Genomic DNA, 19372 nt, shown 5'->3' with positions numbered 1-19372 from the left:
AATTTTCACGATTATTTCCCAGATCTTTTTAAACCACATCGATTAGTGTTTCTTCAGAAACATTGTGGTAATTTCATGTACAGTCACTCCCTATGCATCTTACTCATTTATTCAATGATAATTTTTGTATGTCAGAAAGTGAGATGATTATTCTTTTTGTATGTAGATAGTGATATAAGGACTCCAAAAATATCAATCAAAAATTAAAATAAATTAATCCCTGGGTCTTTTAATTTAGGAGAATCTGTTATGCTTTGAGTTACTAGACATTTTAAGTTAAATTCGATATAATGTCCTCGAATGCAGGTGCTATTTATTATATATTTTAAAAAGTCACTTTAAACACTGCTTTGAGGCAAGTAATATGTTAATGATAAACTTATATGTAACATACTTCCACGTACATAGATTTTTTTTAACTTTTATTTAATGAATATAAATTTCCAAAGTACGGCTTATGGATTACAATGGCTTCCCCCCCATATCGTCTCTCCCACCCGCATCCCTCCCCTTTCCCACTCCCTCTCCCCTTCCATTCACATGAGGATTCATTATCGATTCTCTTTATATACAGAAGATCAGTTTAGCATACATTAAGTAAAGATTTCAACAGTTTGCTCCAACACAAACATAAAGTGAAAAATAATAGATGATTTTTTAAATGATGATGAAATCAGATCAGACCTACTGTCATGTTTAACCCCAGTGAGATTCAAGTTGGGAATTGATAATTTCTTTTTTTTTTTTACAGGAGATCAGTTTAGTATACATTAAGTAAAGATTTCAACAGTTTGCACCCCCATAGAAACACAAAGCGAAATATACTGTTTGAGTACTCATTATAGCATTAAGTCTCAATGTACAGCACATTAAGGACAGAGATCCTACATGAGGAGTAAGTACACAGTGACTCCTGTTGTTGACTTTACAAATTGACACTCCTGTTTATGGCATCAGTAATCTCCCTATGCTCCAGTCATGAGTTTCCAAGGCTATGGAAGCCTTTTGAGTTCACCGACTCTTATCTTATTTAGACAAGGTCATAGTCAAAGTGGAGGTTCTCTCCTCCCTTCAGAGAAAGGTACCTCCTTCTTTGAAGACCTGTTCTTTCCACTGGGATCTCACTCACAGAGATCTTTCATTTAGGGTTTTTTTTTTTTTTCAGAGTGTCTTGGCTTTCCATGCCTGAAATACTCTCATGGGCTTTTCAGCCAGATCGAATGCCTTTAGGGCTGATTCTGAGGCCAGAGTGCTGTTTAGGACATCCACCATTTTATGAGTCTGCTGAGTATCTCGCTTCCCATGTTGGATCACTCTCCCCTCTATTTATTCTATCGGTTAGTATTAGCAGGTACTAGACTTGTTTATGTGCTTCCTTTGACTCTTAGTCCTTTCATTATGATCAATTGTGAACTGAAATTGATCATTTGGACTAGTGAGATGGCATTGGTACATGCCACCTTGATGGGATTAAATTGGAGTCCCCTGTTATGTTTCTAACTCTACCATTTGGGGCAAGTCAGCTTGAGCATGTCCCAAATTATACATCTCTTCCTTCTCTTATCCCCACTCTTCTGTTTAACAGGGATCACATTTCAGTTAAATTTCAACACTTAAGAATAACTGTGTATTAATTACAGAATTAAACCAGTCATATTAAGTAGAACAGACAAAAAAACTACTAAGAGGGATAATGTATTAAGTTGTTCATTAACAGTCATAGCTATGCTGATCAAGTCACCGTTTCCCATAGTGTCCATTTCACTTCAATGGGTTTCCTTTTTGGGGTTCAGTCAGTTGTCACCGATCAGGGAGAACATATGGTATTTGCCCCTTTGGGACTGGCTTATTTCACTCAGCATGATGTGTTCCAGATTCCTCCATCTTGTTGCAAATGACTGGATTTCATTGTTTCTTACAGCGGTATAGTATTCTAAAGAGTACATATCCCATAATTTCTTTATCCAGTCTACTGTTGATGGGCATTTAGGTCGGTTCCAGGTCTTAGCTATTGTGAATTGAGCTGCAATAAACATTAGGGTGCAGACCGCTTTTTTGTTTGCCAATTTAAATTCCTTTGGGTAAATTCCAAGGAGTGGGATGGCTGGGTCGAATGGTAGGGTTATCTTCAGGTTTCTGAGGAATCACCAGACTGACCTCCATAGTGGCTTGACCAGTTTGCATTCCCACCAACAGTGGGTTAGTGTCCCTTTTTCCCCACATCCTCACCAGCATCTGTTTGTTGGTAGATTTCTGAATGTGAGCCATTCTAACCGGGGTGAGGTGAAACCTCATTGTGGTTTTGATTTGCATTTCCCTGATTGCTAGTGACCTTGAACATTTTTTCATGTGCCTGTTGGCCATTTGGATTTCCTCTTTTGAAAAATGTCTATTGAGATCCTTGGCCCATCTCTTAAGTGGGTTGTTTGTTTTGTTTTTGTGGAGTTTCTTGATCTCTTTGTAGATTCTGGTTATTAACCCTTTATCTGTTGCATAGTTTGCAAATATTTTTTCCCATTCTGTCGGTTGTCTCTTCACTCTCCTGACTGTTTCTTTTGCAGTACAGAAACTTCTCAATTTGATGCAATCCCAATAGTTGATTTTGGCTTTGACTTCCTGTGCCTCCCTGGTCTTTTCCAGAAATTCTTTGCCTGTGCCAATATCGTGAAGGGTTTCTCCAATGTTCTCTAATAATTTGATGGTATCAGGTCGTAGATTTAGGTCTTTAATCCATGTTGAGTGGATTTTTGTGTAAGGTGTAAGGTAGGGGTCTTGCTTCATGATTCTGCACGTGGAAATCCAATTTTCCCAGCACCATTTATTGAATAGACTGTCCTTGCTCCAGGAATTAGTTTTAGATCCTTGATCAAATATAAGTTGGCTGTAGATGTTTGGGTTGATTTCTGGTGTTTCAATTCTGTTCCATTGGTCTATCCATCTGTTTCTGTACCAGTACCATGCTGTTTTGATTACAACTGCCCTGTAGTATGTCCTGAAGTCTGGTATTGTGATGCCTCCGGCTTTGTTTTTGTTGTACAAGATTGCTTTAGCTATTCGAGGTCTCTTGTGCCTCCATATGAATTTCAGCATAATTTTTTCCAGATGTGAGAAGAAGGTCTTCGGTATCTTGATTGGGATTGCATTGAATCTGTAAATTGCTTTTGGGAGAATGGACATTTTGATGATATTGATTCTTCCAAACCATGAGCATGGAAGATTTTTCCATTTCTTGGTATCCTCTTCTATTTCTTTCTTTATTGCCACTCGTCCAGCCCTGCAAAAGATCCTTAAAGATGTGTTACACACAGAAACACAGAAACACGGTCATCAATATGAAAGAAGGTAAAGGAAGGAAACCAAGGAAGGAAACCTCACAACAAAAGATCACAGGGAATTCAAAGCATATATTAGAACTTATCTTTGGCAAATGGCAGGGCAAAGTTACCACTTATCATTAGTCACATTGAACGTGAATGGCCTGAACTGTCCAGTTAAAAGACACCGATTGGCTGATTGGGTTAAGGAACAAAACCCATCTATTGGCTGCTTACAAGAAACACATCTTTCCAACAAAGGTCCATACAGACTGAAAGTGAAAGGCTGGAAAAAGATATACCATGCCAACAGAAATGAAAAAAGAGCGGGCATAGCCATCTTAATATCGGACAACATAAACTTTACCACAAAAACTGTTAAGAGAGACAAAGAGGGACACTATATCATGATTAAGGGATCAATTCAACAGGAAGATATAACAATTATCAATGTATATGCACCTAACTACAGGGCACCAGTTTATCTAAAAGATTTATTAACGGACTTAAAGGGAGACTTAGACCCCAATACAGTAGTACTGGGGGACTTCAATACTCCACTCTCAGAAATAGACAGATCATCTGGTCAGAAGATCAACAAGGATACAGTAGATTTAAACAACACTATAGCCCAAATGGATCTAACAGATATATACAGAACTTTCCATCCTACAGCTAAAGATTTTACATTCTTCTCAGCAGTACATGGAAGCTTCTCTAGGATTGACCACATACTAGGCCATAAAGCAAGTCTCAGCAAATTCAAAAGAATTAGAATCATACCATGCAGCTTCTCAGACCATAAAGGAATGAAGTGGGAAATTAGCAACTCAGGAATCCCTAGAGCATACGCAAACACATGGAGATTGAACAACATGCTCCTGAATGAACAAAAGGTCATAGAAGAAATCAAAAGAGAAATCAAAAACTTTCTGGAAGTAAATGAGGATAACAGCACAACATACCAAAACTTATGGGACGCAGCAAAAGCAGTGTTAAGGGAAAGTTTATATCAATAGGTGCCTACATCAAGAAATTGGAAAGGCACCAAATAGATGAGCTTTCAATTCACCTCAAGGATCTAGAAAACCTACAGCAAACCAGACCCAAATCTAGTAGGAGAAGAGAAATAATTAAAATCAGAGAAGAAATCAACAGGATTGAATCAAGAAAAACATTACAAAAAATCAGCCAAACGAAGAGCTGGTTTTTTGAAAAAATAAACAAAATTGACACCCCATTGGCCCAACTAACTACAAAAAGAAGAGAAAAGACCCAAATCAATAAAATCAGAGATGAAAAAGGAAACGTAACAACAGACACCACAGAAATAAAAAGAATCATCAGAAATTACTACAAGGACTTGTATGCCAGCAAACAGGGAAACCTATCAGAAATGGATAGATTCCTGGACACATGCAACCTACCTAAATTGAACCAGGAAGACATCGAAAACCTAAACAGACCCATAACTGAGACAGAAATTGAAACAGTAATAAAGGCCCTCCCAACAAAGAAAAGCCCAGGACCAGATGGATTCACTGCTGAATTCTACCAGACATTTAAAGAAGAACTAACTCCAATTCTTCTCAAACTATTCAGAACAATCGAAGAAGAGGGAATCCTCCCAAATTCTTTCTATGAAGCCAGCATCACCTTAATTCCTAAGCCAGAGAAAGATGCAGCACTGAAAGAGAATTACAGACCAATATCCCTGAAGAACATAGATGCAAAAATCCTCAATAAAATTCTCGCCAATAGAATGCAACAACACATCAGAAAGATCATCCACCCAGACCAAGTGGGATTTATCCCTCGTATGCAGGGATGGTTTAATGTGTGCAAAACAATCAATGTGATACACCACATTAACAGACTGCAGAAGAAAAACCATATGATTATCTCAATAGATGCCGAGAAAGCATTTGATAAAATACAACACCCGTTCATGATGAAAACTCTAAGCAAACTGGGTTTGGAAGGAGCATTCCTCAATACAATCAAAGCAATCTATGAAAAACCCACAGCCAACATCCTATTGAATGGGGAAAAGTTGGAAGCATTTCCACTGAGATCTGGAACCAGACAGGGATGCCCACTCTCACCACTGCTATTCAATATAGTTCTGGAGGTTCTAGCCAGAGCTATTAGGCAAGAAAAAGAAATTAAAGGGATACAAATTGGGAAGGAAGAACTCAAACTATCCCTCTTTGCAGATGACATGATTCTGTATTTAGGGGACCCAAAGAACTCTACTAAGAGACTATTGGAACTCATAGAAGAGTTTGGCAAAGTAGCAGGGTATAAAATCAATGCACAAAAATCAACAGCCTTTGTATACACAGACAATGCCATGGCTGAGGAAGAACTTCTAAGATCAATCCCATTCACAATAGCTACAAAAACAATCAAATACCTTGGAATAAACTTAACCAAGGATGTTAAAGATCTCTACGATGAAAATTCTTCTTTCAACACTGTGCGTTTTTTTTTTTATTTTATACTATGTGTTAAGTGGACTGCCTGCTGTTGGAGGAGCCTTGGAGGCTTGAGATGGGTGTGGCCTGAGAGCTCTGCTTGGTTCTTCCAGGTTACGGGTGTGCAAAGGTGACACCCTCAGGTTATGTGTGGTAAATCTCTCTCTCTCTATTTATTTATTTATTTATTTATTTATTTATTTATTTATTTTATGTATTTATTCAGGAAGTAATACCGCATGGCTGTGCAGAATTGATGGTATTTAGCTTCCGATTTCTGGCTTCTACCCAAAGAGTCTGTGCAGGCTCTGTTTCTCCTCTGGACTCCACTGGGTTTCCTAGGCTATTGAATTGTAGCAACTCAGTTCCTTAGCTCTCCCCTGTTGTTATGTATATCCAGAGTGCTGCCTGCTCTTTGTCTTTTGCTCACCTTTGCAAGGTTGTCGGAGAGAGAAACTCGTCTGTACCAGTACCCCCCCACCTTTTTTCCTTCTCTCCTGTAGTCAGTCTGGTGAACTTTCCCACTCCCCTCTAGATTCTGACCACCGTTTCCCCGCCAATGTCTCAGGTTACTGAGCTCACCTCCCCTTCCAGTGCCGATGTGTGGACTTGGAGCCCTGGGCATCCCTGCTCTCCCCGCTGGTGTCTGTGTGACATCCACTCCCCTTCCCACACTGGCGCGCAGACCCTGCAGCTCCCGCGGCTTGGCTTCCGCGTGGTGTGTGACCTTGTTCTCCCAGTAGGTCCTCCAAGTCACAGCCACTAGATCCGGAAGAGTTTCCTCTGCAATTTTTTCCTGATTCTTTTTCTGAGGCTACCATAACTCCACTTTTATTAAACCAAATTTTCCCGGAATATTGGTGCGCACCCTCACTATTCCGCCATCTTGGCTCTGCCCTCCTATTTGTGTCTTCTTTGTACATAGCAATTCTGTTGATTAGATGGATAGATAGATATGTCTCATTTAAAATATTTTTTAATGTTTTTCTTTATTAATTTGAAAGGCAGAGTTACAGAGAGAGAGAGAGAGAGAGAGAGAGAGAGAGAATCTTCAATATACTGCTTCACTCTCCAAATGGCTACAACAACTAAACTAGGCCAGGCCACAGCCAGCCAGAAACCAGGAACTTCTTCTGGTCTCCCACATGGGTTCAGGGGTCCAAGAACATGGGGCATCTTCCACAGCTTTCCCAGGCTATTAGCAGGGAGCTGGATCAGAAATGGAGGTACCAGGACTCAAACTGGTACCCATTTGGAATGCTGGCTTTGCAGGCAGTAGCTTTACATGCTATGCCACAATGCCAAGCCCTATATTGATCTTGTACCCAGCAATCTGTGTCATTTCATTTTTCAATAAAGGTCGAGGCATCATAGTACCTGATTCAAAGCATATTACAAAGTTTCAGTAATAACATAAAATTGTCAAATAGATCAATGGAAGAAAATAAAATGTCCAGAAATCACTTCATGTGCATTCAGGCAACTGATTTTTGACCAAAGTTCCATAGAATGTACATTTAAAAAGGGGTAGTCTTTTCAATAAATAGTTCTTCAAAACTAAAGTGTGTGTGTGTGGTATTAACCTTTCATTATATATAAAATCAACTCAAGGTGGATCAAAAACCTAAATTTAAGATTTTAATCTATGGCTCTGAACTTTCTGAAAGAAAATATAGGGGGAAGCTCTCCAAGATATTTGTGTAACATGATGACTTCTTGGATAAGACCCCCAAAACACTGACAAATGCAGAACTAGACAAATGAATTTATATCAAACTCAGAAGCTTCTGCACAGCAAGAGAAGCAATCAGGGAGTTAAGAGAAGTCTGAAAAATTGGGAAAAAAATATTTGCAAGCTCCAACAAATGGTTAATATGAGAGTATATCCGTAACTCAAAAATCAATCCAGTTTAAAAATGAGCAAAGAGGGGCTGGCACTGTGGCACAGCAGGTTAACACCCTGGCCTGAAGTGCCGGCATCCTATATGGATGTCAGTTCGAGACCCAGCTGCTCCATTTCCAATCCAGCTCTCTGCTATTGGCTGGGAAAGCAGTGGAAGATGACCCAAGTCCTTGGGCCCCTGCACACATGTGAGAGACCTAGAGGAAGCTTCTGGCTCCTGGCTTCAGATTGGCACAGCTCCAGCCATTGTGGCCAATTGGGGAGTGAACCATTGGATGGAGGACCTCTCTCTCTCTCTCTGACTCCCTGCCTCTCCTCTCTCTGTGTAACTCAGACTTTCAAATAAATAAATACATATTTAAAAAATGAGCAAAGGACCTGAATAGACAGTTCTCAAAAGTATAAATGCAAATGATCAACACACACACTCACACACACACACATATATATGCTCAATAATGTTAGCTATCAGGGAAGTGCAAATTAATATCACTTCACCCTTATCACAATGAATATTATCCAAAAAGGAGAGAGCATTAATATGCTGGTGAGGATATAGAAAAAGTAGAATCTTGTACACTGTTATCAGGAGTGTGCTTTATACAGTCACCATTGAAAACAATATTGAGATGTCCTAGAAATCTAGAAATAGAATTTCCATATGATCCAATGATCCCAACACTGAGTATTATCCAAAATATTTAAACTCATTGTATCAAAGAGATTCTTCTCCACCATATTTATAGCAGAACTGTTCATAATAACCAAAATATGGAATCAAGCAAATATGCTTAATAAGATGAATGGATAAAGAAAATGGGATATATATTCACAATGAACTATTATTTAACTATAAAAAGAATGAAGTCCTGTCATTTGTAGCAAAATGGGTGCTACAAATAGAGAACATAACATTGAGTGAAATAAGCCAGACTCAGAGACACAAAAACTGCTTGTTCTCCTTTGCATGTGGAAGTTAATATTAAAAGAAAAACTTATTCTGAACACAGAATGTTAATTGACAGACTCTGGGCTGGGTGGAAGAGATAAAAGAAATTTGGGTTAAAAAGTTTATAAACATAGCTGTGGTTCATTAATTGTGATAAGTATATAAGTAAAATGATATGAGATATTATTAGGGGATATTAGATATTATTACGGGATAAGGGGCCAGAGATATGGGGAAATTTGTAATGTACCACAAAAATTTTGAGGGAAAGATGTCTATATCTGGAAATATTCTATTAGAACCTTTAAAAATCAAAGATAAAGTTAAAATTCCATAAAGTCTAGAAAAAGTAAAAAATAACTTGAAAATGATGAATTATCAAATGAGTCTAAGATATTTCTAAAAATATGTGTATAATATGGTAGCCAGGAACAGTTGTAGTATTGTGATGGAGTTGGAGACCTCATAATAACAAAGCCAACCAAGATGACCATGGGATTATACTGCTAAGATTGACTTGCACTAGGATGTTAATATACAGGTATTAGTATTAACTACAATTTATAAAACAGATGAAAAAGCATGTGGATGATATGAAATAAATAAATGATGATCACTTTGAAAGATGTGAGCAATTTTGTAGGAGCAATATAGAGTGACCAACAGATATAAATGAAATTGTTGAAAACTAAACAATTACAATATATTAAGAAAGAATATAAATTAAAAATTTTCACAAAATTTAAAAATCCACATCAAATACCATTATAACCATGAAGGAAAAGTGTCAGTGACTTGAATTAAACTATTGACATTTTCAGAAATCAAAGATAAATGTCATAGTTCTGGAAAAATTCATAATTGCCATCAAATATGATACTTGGAAAGGGAGAATGACCAAATTTGCCTAAGAAGTCTCTGAAAAATTGTATACATGAAAATTGTCAGAAAAACTTATGCAATTTTGTGGCCAATGAAAGTTTCTTTAAAAACAAAATACAACCCTGTCGGAATAAGATTCAAGTCGGCAAACTCAAAAGGCTTCCATAGCCTTGGAAACTCATGACTAGAGCCTAGGGAGATTACTGATGCCATAAACAAGAGTGTCAAGTTGTTAAGTCAACAACAGGAGTCACTGTGTACTTACTTCTCATGTGGGATCTGTCCTTAATGTGTTGTCCAATGTGAAGTAATGCTATAACTAGTACTGAAACAGTATTTTACACTGTGTGTTTCTGTGTGGGTGCAAACAGATGAAATCTTTACTTAATATATACTAAATCTATCTTCTGTATATAAAGATAATTGAAAATGAATCTTGGCCGGTGCCATGGCTCAATAGGCTAATCCTCCACCTTGCGGTGCCGGCACACCAGGTTCTAGTCCTGGGCAGGGCGCTGGATTCTGTCCCAGTTGCTCCTCTTCCAGGCCAGCTCTCTGCTGTGGCCAGGGAGTGCAGTGGAGGATGGCCCAAGTGCTTGGGCCCTGCACCCCATGGGAGACCAGGAGAAGCACCTGGCTCCTGCCTTCAGATCAGCGTGGTGTGCCGGCCACAGTGCGCCAGCCGCATCGGCCATTAGAGGGTGAACCAACAGCAAAAGGAAGACCTTTCTCTCTGTCTCTCTCTCTCACTGTCCACTCTGCCTGTCAAAAGAATTCATAAAAAAAAAGAAAATGAATCTTGATGTGAATGGAATGGGAGAGGGAGCAGGAGATGGGAGGGGTCAAATGGGAGGGAAATTATGGGGGGGGGAGCCATTGTAAATCATAAACTGTACTTTGGAAATTTATATTTACTAAATTAAAGTTAAAAAAAATACAACCAAGATGGCCTCAAGTTCACAGTGGTTAGATTAGCTTTAAATGGGATACCAAGGATACACATGGGTAATATAAGCTCAAACACACACACACAAAATAAATACATAAAAAGAAGATCCAGGTGTTATGAAATAAAATACACTGTGACCAGGGTAAGTAACAATTATTTTCTAGAAGTAATAGCAGAATGACAAGCAAATATGAGGGAAATTATTGGAAATGATAACAATTACCTTAAAAAAGGAAAATGAAATAATTTTCACAAAATGTAAATCAAATGAAGATCATACACTTATCAGAGAAATCTTTAAAATAGATGGATTTTTAACTCATTCTTTTGAAACTTTCATATATTAATGGGAAGTTTAGAATTTCATGAAATATAAAAAAGAACCTGAAAGAACCTAAAAAAGTACCTGAAAAGAATGACTATCATGTGGGTCTAAAATGTCTCTGAAAACATGTGTGCATGATGGTTGCTAGCACAACTTTTAGAATTTTGATGGAGTTCATGACTTCATAATGAACACTTAACCAACATGGCCATGAATTCACAGTGGCAGGTCTGGAATACACTGGGATATTAAAGAAAAATACAGGTGATGGTAATCTTAAAGACAGTAATAAAAACATGTTGGATTTTTATGAAATAAAATGATTACTGTGAGTAGAAATGAGCAATTCAGTAGGAGCCATAATAAACAGACAATGAGATAATGGGAAAGCTAGTGAAAAATAGACTATTATAATACATTAAAAAAGAAATATTTTTTAAAAAACAATAAAATTATAAGTCAAAGATTGTGCTGCTTATTAGAATTAACTCAAAATATGTTAGCTTTTAAATCTAGTGAAATTTAAAGTTCCATAACAATCAAGAAATGTACTAAGTATATTACCTGGTACTTGTGAATGACTACATTGGACAAAGATAGCCCTGAAAAATTTTGTATATGAACATCATCAGGACAACTTATAGAACTCTGAGGAAGCTGATGACTCAGCTTCACAGTGTAAGTACTGCCTTCAGCTAAGATACTAAAGATGCTCATAAGTGATATGTCTAAATTCAAAGAAAAGAAAGTTTAAAAGTGATACACACCTTACGATATACAATATATTGTCATTACTGTGAAAAGAAATCAGTAGCTTGGTCAGAACTATAATAAAATGACAGAGATAAAAGGGAAATTGCTGAGAAGTAGCTCATTATAATTACATTTAAAAAACAACCTTTTCTGTAAATGTAAATTAAAGATGGTATCAATTAAGGGAATCTTAAAATGTGCCAGTATTTGTAACTAGTCTTTCACAGCTTTTTTAAAAAAAGATTCATTTATTTACTTGAAAGAGTTACACAGAGAAAGAAGGAGAATCAGAGAGAGAGAGAGAGAGAGAGAGGTCTTCCATCCACTGGTTAACTCCCCATTTGGCCACAACGGCCAGAGTTGCGCCAATCTGAAATGAGGAGCCAGGAACTTCTTTTGGGTTTCCCATGTGGGCCATCTTCTACTGCTTTCGCAGGCCATGACAGAGAGCTGGATTGGAGGAGGAGTAGCCTGGACTGGAACCTGCAGCCATATGGGATGCTGGCACGGCAAGTGGTGGCTTTACCTACTATACCACAGCGCCGGCCCCTGCCACAGCTTTTAAAGCCCAAAGATGGGGCTTGGCAGTGAGGTCTTCAGCAGAGAACTCCAGATACCTGAACCTTTCCTTGGCTGTGTTGGAATTGCTTTAAGGAGACATCAATGACTCTGCCAAGTATGAGATGTTTACATTTCAGAATGGAGGTGTTCAAATTTTATGGAAATACCCCGAGATTGTCCTGCAATTCAAAATGCAGCTGCTGACAGGGAGACAAGTCCTCTGTGACCTTAGGCAGGCAAAGGAGAGTGGAAACACAGTGTCCATTAAGGCTCTGAAATTCTGTCAATATTAGTTATTCAACAACAGTTTCTCTTTTTTACTATATAATTTGGACAGTTCTCATGCCAGCTATTACTTCTGCAAACTATCAATTTTTGACCCTCCTCCTTTTCAAGTAGAGATTCTCAGAGGAGAATATTTGCATATTTATGAATCACAAGCTCTGTTGCCAGGTGAAGTTCTGGTTACGCATAGGATGTGCAGCTTTTGCGGTAGTCTACATTTTTGAATGCATATTTATTTTTCAGCTTACAAAAGAGAAATATCAATCAAGTGTGCATGACCCGAATAGTGAGAACGTGTTCATAGCAGCAGTGAACACAGCTAAAAAATCTGCACTGACAGAACTCTCAGGCACCTGGGCATGGCACACATTGGTCGGGTCTCCTCAACTTGAAGTGAGAGAGTCCCTTATTTCCTCGACTAGAGTCCAACTTGACTTGATTGGACCACATCCATCTCCTGCTCATGTTTTGTTCATTCTGCACCAGTGACTCTAAAAGCCAGCAGGATTTGCACAGATTTCCTTGGTGCTGCTGCTTTCTCAGAATAAACACCTTCTTGCAACTAGCTTTATAGAAAGCCCATCTCATATGCACTCAACAAACAGACCTCACTGGGAAGAAATCCCTTTGTCTAGGCCTAGTTTTAGCAATGCAGTAAAACAACTCTTTTATTTTTTTTCTTTAAAGCAGCCTTTTTTTTCTTTAAAGCACAGCCAGCACTGTGCTGTAGCAGATAAAGCCGTCACCTGAAATGCCAGCATCCCATATGGGTTCTGGTTCAAGTCCCGGCTGCTCCATTTTCAGTCCAGCTCTCTGCTATGGCCTGGAAAAGCAGTAGAAACTGGTTCAAGTCCTGAGCCTCTAAACCCATGTAGGAGACCTGGAAGAAGCTCCTGGATCCTGGCTTCAGATCAGCTCAGCTCTGGCCATTGTGGCCATCTGGGGAGACCACCAGTGGATGGAAGACCTCTCTCACTGTCTCTCTTTTTCTGTCTCTCTCTCTCTCTCTTTCCTCTCTCTCTCTCTCTCTGCCTCTCTGTAACTCTGCCTTTCAAATAAGTAAATAAATCTTTTTAAAAAATACTATCAGGAACATTCAGATACTTAGTAAAAATCTGATCGAGTTTTTAGGTTAATAAATTCTCCTTGATTTTGGCCAGCGCTGTGGCTCACTAGGCTAATCCTCCACCTTGTGGCGCCGGCACACCGGGTTCTAGTCCCGGTTGGGGCCCTGAGTTCTATTCCCAGTTGCTCCTCTTCCAGTCCAGCTCTCTGCTGCTGCCCAGGAAGGCAGGAGGATGGCCCAAGTGCTTGGGCCCTGCACCCGCATGGGAGACCAGGAGGAAGCACCTGGCTCCTGGCTTTGGATTGGCACAGCGTGCTGACCATAGCGGCCATTTGGGGAGTGACCCAACAGAAGGAAGACCTTTCACTCTGTCTCTCTCTCTGTCTAACTCCACCTGTCAAAACACAAAAAAGACAGTTACTTTAAGCCTTTGTCTAGTAAATATAACACCTGGGCTTCCTAACAAGAGTTTCTGAGAACTGCTTTTTTTATCTCTATATTTATGTGTTATGTCTTCTTATATTTGCTGTTTTCCTTTTATATTTTTTGAAAAACCCACATTATGAATAGTATAATGTGTAAACTCTAAGAATTACATTCTATATCCACTTAACAGGGCTTGTTGTTGCTGCTGTTTATTTTAGCCAACCTTCCTGGAATATTCTTTGTATGTTAACCACTTAAATCTCTGTTAATTTTGTTAGTATATAGCTAATTATCAGACAAAAATTTTCTTAAATTTCTTAAACTACTTATTACCCTATTATTATTTTCTTAAATTTCTTCAACTATTTGTTACCCTATTAAACTCTGTGTGTGTGCTGGCACATGCTTTTGTTACTACAGAGTAAACAGCTCTGCCTTAGCAACCACTTCCTGTTTGCACACTCCATCAAGTCCAAACAGAGGTGAGAGTTCTATGGCTGCTCATTTTCTCAGTCTGCAAAAAACTGCACAAATGTGTGGCCTTCTAGATCTCTGGGAACATTTAGAAGATTTTCAAAGCCCACCATAGTTATCTCATTTCCCATATTTTCACTTTACATTTTTTGGTCAGCCTTTTTTTTGGCCTCAATTAGAATCATTGTCTTGGGCAGTTATAATGTTAAACAATTGCTTCTAATTGTTTTCAAAAAGTATGACCAGCAGTGAAGTTTTTCTCACAGAGTGTGCACTGAGTCAGGTCAAAGACATGCCTTGTAAACACTGCTTTTCCAGAGAGCTGTCAGTCAATTTAAAAAGCAACAGCTCTCTGAGGATGGGCCTTCTTGGAAGCTCTATCCTCATTTTGCCTTTTCCACTAGCTGCTGGGCTGCTGATTTTCACAGCTATTACAAGGCAATTAAAGGCTAATATTTCAAGATTACTATGGAGCTTAGGAAATGAATATGAAAATAAGGCAAGTTAAAACACCACAAACCTTATTGTTCCTATTGAGATTCAGCATTTTTCTTGAATAACTACCCCCTCAGATTGTTGTTGTCCTTTGGTTGAATTCCAAAGGTCTCAGAAAGCTGATTTGTATAATATTACCGTGGTTCTTATTGGCTTAACAAATGAACAGGTTATCAGAGGCTCTTATTCCTATATTTCAAAAGTGCTTCACATTATTCATATTTAATGTATTATTTCATGTTTATTTACATTGTATTGGTCCTCTTTGCAATAATAGGCTAAAAGATTCACATCAGATACTGTGCATTCATAATTTCATACTACATTCAAATATTTCCATTAATGGGTTAAAAGTTATTTTGTTTTAGATTTACCCATTTGAAAGGCAGAAATAAAGAATGAGAGAAAAGAAAGAGCATGCTCCCCTCCCCTTGTTCACTCCTTAAATGTCTGCAGTGGCTGGGAGGCCAAAAGCTGGAGCCAGGAACTCAATCCAGATCTCTCAGTGGGTGGCAGGAATTCATCCTCCAGAATCTGCATTAGCAGGAGGCTGGAATGAAGAGCTAGAGCTGGGAATTAAAGTGAGTTACTCCTATATGGGATACAGGTAAGTTTTTTTTAAGATTTGTTTATTTGTTTGAAAGGCAGAGTTATAGAAGGAGAGAGAATGGCCAGAGCTGGGTTGATCTGAATCCAGAAGCCAGGAACTTTTTCTGGGTCTCCCATGTGGGTGGGGGGCCCATGGACTTGGGCTATCCTCCACTGCTTTCCTGGGCACATTATCATGTAGCTGGATGGAAGTGGAGCAGCTAGGACTCAAAATAATGCCCATATAGGAGGCTGGTGCTGCAGGCGGTGGCTTTACCTACTACACCGCAGCAGTGACCCTGGATACAGGCATTTTAACCAGCATCTTAACTGCCAAGCCAATTGCTCACTCTAGGAAGTTAGTTTTTGAAGTCTTTATGTATTGCAAATACCCTTAGCAAATTATTATATAGGTTGCACTTTCTTCCATCTAAGATAAAGCAATACAGGCTATTGTTATCAAAAAAATATTATTCAGTTTACTTGAATGGATTAGATTCAGGAAATAAGAAAGTTCAAGGTGCTATGATAAGTGCACAAATTTAGAGCATTTCCATAGTCACAGTAGGTATGGGAGAAAGCGTGTGGATGGTGGCAGGCTGTCAGCAAAATCTTTCTAGTAGAGGTGATATGAATGTTACTTTGCAGTAGGAGTAAAAGTCAATTAGGAAGACCTGGGGTGTAAAAGCGGGAATCAGGAGAATTAGGTTTTCCTGGAAGAGAAAATGGCATGAAAAAATAAAACAGCATGGTCTGCTTTGAGCACCAAGTGTTGTGTTGTATTGATGCAATAGAAAATAGTGCAACTGCAATGTGCTTTAAGCTGCCTCTTACATATCACTTTTTTTTTTTGACAGGCAGATTTAGACAGTGAGTGAGACAGAGACAGAGAGAAAGGTCTTCCTTTTTCCATTGGTTTACCCCCCAAGTGGCCACTACGGCTGGTGCGTTGTGGCAAGCACGCTGTGCTGATCTGAAGCCAGGAGCCAGGTGTTTCCTCCTGGTCTCCCATGCAGGTGCAGGGCCCGAGGACCTGGGCTCCTGGGCCACAGCAGAGAGCTGGACTGGAAGAGAAGCAACTGGGATAGAATCTGGCACCCCAACCAGAACTAGAACCTGGAGTGCCAGCACTGCAGGTGGAGGATTAGCCTAGTGAGCTGCGGCACTGCACATATCACTATTAAAACTACTAGCAGGGTTGGTATTATGGCACAGCAGTGTAAGCCTTTGCCTGCAGTGCTGGCATCCCATATTAGTGCTGGTCCCTGTCCTGGCTGTTCCTCTTCACATCCAGTTCTCTGTCTTGGCCTGGGAAAGCAGGAGAAGATGGCCCAAGTACATGGGCCCCTGCACCCATGTTGGAGACCTGGAAGAACATCCTGGCTCCTGGCTTCGGACTGCCTCAGCTCTAGACATTGCAGCCATTTAGGGGGTGAACCAGTGGATGGAAAACCATTCTCTCTGTCTCTGTCTCTGTCTCCCTCTCTGTAACGCTACCTCTCAAATAAATTAATAAATTTTTGAAAATAAATAAATAAAATCATTAAAAAATACCAGCATGGCTGATATCATATATAAGGTAATGAGTAGCAAAAGATAAAAGTCAACATATTGTTTTACATTTCATGGAATAATTTCAGTTACTCTTAGATTCTGAAAAGCAATGTAACTTGAAAACTTGAACATTCTATTAACAAGCATTTTACTACTGAGAATTAATGTAATTTGCTTTGTAGTTTTATATGCCTAAGTTGAAATGTTCATTTCAATCACTGAAAAGTAGAGCAGTGACAAACCTATACCATTCTGTACTGTTTTCTGAGAATGACTGCACACGCTTCTACAAGTTTGTGTCATACAATAATGCTTTTTTAAATGCTACTTAATGAAAAGTGAATATAAGAAAACTCTTAGCTTACTTCTAATTTCACTTGTTAAAAAAACACCAGAATATATAAAATTCCTATTACATGTTTATAAAGAGTATTTATAGATTGTTACCTCAGTTCCTTATTTTTCCTTCTATAGTTTTACCTACTTCTCTGTGGAAGACAGACTTTCAATTATCTATCACAATGTTTTTATTTATGTGTCCTGTATTCCACAATATTCAAAAATTCTCTTTCTCACCCACCTTAAGAATAAGATAGTTCATATGAAGAGAAGTAGCTCATGTTGGTAACCCCTTTATGCAGACTTAATTCTTTTTGCTCATTCAAATAATCTTGGGCAAAGGTTTATGAACTAGAGTCACACTGAGGAAAGGTCCTCTCCAGGCCTGTGAATATCCACTGCCATGGCTGTACTGGCTCTCCCCATCTGTTGGTTTCAAGCCAATACATTCAATATGGTACTGATTCAGAGAGTAGGAGTGAATACTATGTATAATGACAGTAGCTCCATCACTGGCCACTTTTATAATTTGAATACAGTATATCATGACTACTGGGGACTAAGAAAATATACCAAATAAGAATACATAAATAAAATTAGTTTTATTGAGATGTTAAATCCATTATTTTACTGTTCTCCCTGCTTTTCACTTCAATGTTCCATTTCTAATGTGCCAAAGTATAAACACTATATTTGTTAATTTTTGGAATTATCTAGAACAAATGGTTGTTTTTTTAACTTTTATTTAATAAATATAAATTTCCAAAGTGCAGCTTATGGATTACAATGGCTTCCCCCGCAATAACTTCTCTCCCACCCACAACCCTCCCATCTCCTGTTCCCTCTCTCATTCCATTTACATCAAGATTCATTTTCAATTCTCTTTATATACAGAAGATCAGTTTAGTATATATTAAGTAAAGATTTCAACAGTTTGCACCCACATAGAAAGAGAAGTGAAAAATACTGTTTAAGTACCAGTTATAGCATTAAATCACAATGTACAGCACATTAAGGACAGAGATCCTACATGAGGAGTAAGTGCACAGTGACTCCTGCTGTTGACTTACCAAATTGACACTCTTGTTTATGGTGTCAGTAATCACCCTAGGCTCTTGTCATGAGTTGCCAAGGCTATGGAGGCCTTTTAAGTTTGCTGGCTCTGATCTTATTTAGACAAGGTCATAGTCAAAGTGGAGGTTCTCTCCTCCCTTCAGAGAAAGGTACCTTCTTCTTTGATGACCTGTTCTTTCCACTGGGATATCACTTGCATGGATCTTTCATTTAGGTTTTTTTTTTCCAGAATGACTTGGCTCTCCATACCTAAAATACTCTCATGGGCTCTTCAGCCAGATCCAAATGCCTTAAGGGCTGATTCTGAGGCCAGAGTGCTGTTTAGAACATCCACCATTCTATGAGTCTGCTGTGTATCCTGCTTCCCATGTTGGATCATTCTCTCCCTTTTTTATTCTATCAGTTAGTATTAGCAGACACTACTCTTCTTTACTTGATCCCTTTGACTCTTAGTCCTATCATTATGATCAGTTGTGAACTGAAATTGATCACTTGGACTAGTGAGATGGCATTGGTACATGCCACCTTGATGGGATTGAATTGGAATCCCCTGGCACATTTTTAACTCTACCATTTGGAGCAAGTCAGCTTGAGCATGTCCCAAATTGTACATCTCCTCCCTCTCTCATTACCACTCTTATATTTAACAGATCATTTTTCAGTTAAATTTCAATACCTTAGAATAATTGTGTGTGAATTACAGAGATCAACCAATAGATTTAAGTAGAACAAAAAAATACTAAAAGGGATAAATTATAAGTTGTTCCTCGACAGTCAGGACAAGGGCTGATCAAGTCACTGTTTCTCAAAGTGTCCATTTCACTTCAACAGGCTTCCTTTTAGGTGCTCAGTTAGTTGTCACCGATCAGGGAGAACATATGATGTTTGTCCCTTTGGAACTGGCTTATTTCACTCAGCATGATGTTTTCCAGATTCCTCCATTTCGTTGCAAATGACA

General features: G+C 38.7%; 1 long non-coding RNA gene and 1 pseudogene across 1 annotated transcript in view; both read left to right on the top strand.

Annotated features, from left to right (window-relative positions):
- Positions 1–12887, top strand: part of LOC149123281 (inducible T-cell costimulator pseudogene) — a 40331-nt pseudogene extending 27444 nt beyond the window's left edge.
- LOC149123280 (uncharacterized) overlaps positions 1–19372 on the top strand; it is a 264057-nt gene that overhangs the window by 108239 nt on the left and 136446 nt on the right. The gene's annotated exons all lie outside the window — the stretch shown is intronic.

The sequence above is a fragment of the Oryctolagus cuniculus genome, chromosome 12, assembly GCF_051225735.1.
Source record: "Oryctolagus cuniculus isolate XC-2025 breed Fujian yellow rabbit chromosome 12, ASM5122573v1, whole genome shotgun sequence".
Classification (NCBI taxonomy): Eukaryota; Metazoa; Chordata; class Mammalia; order Lagomorpha; family Leporidae; genus Oryctolagus; species Oryctolagus cuniculus.
Note: the sequence above shows the minus strand (reverse complement) of the source record. Positions and strands in the feature narration are given on the sequence as shown.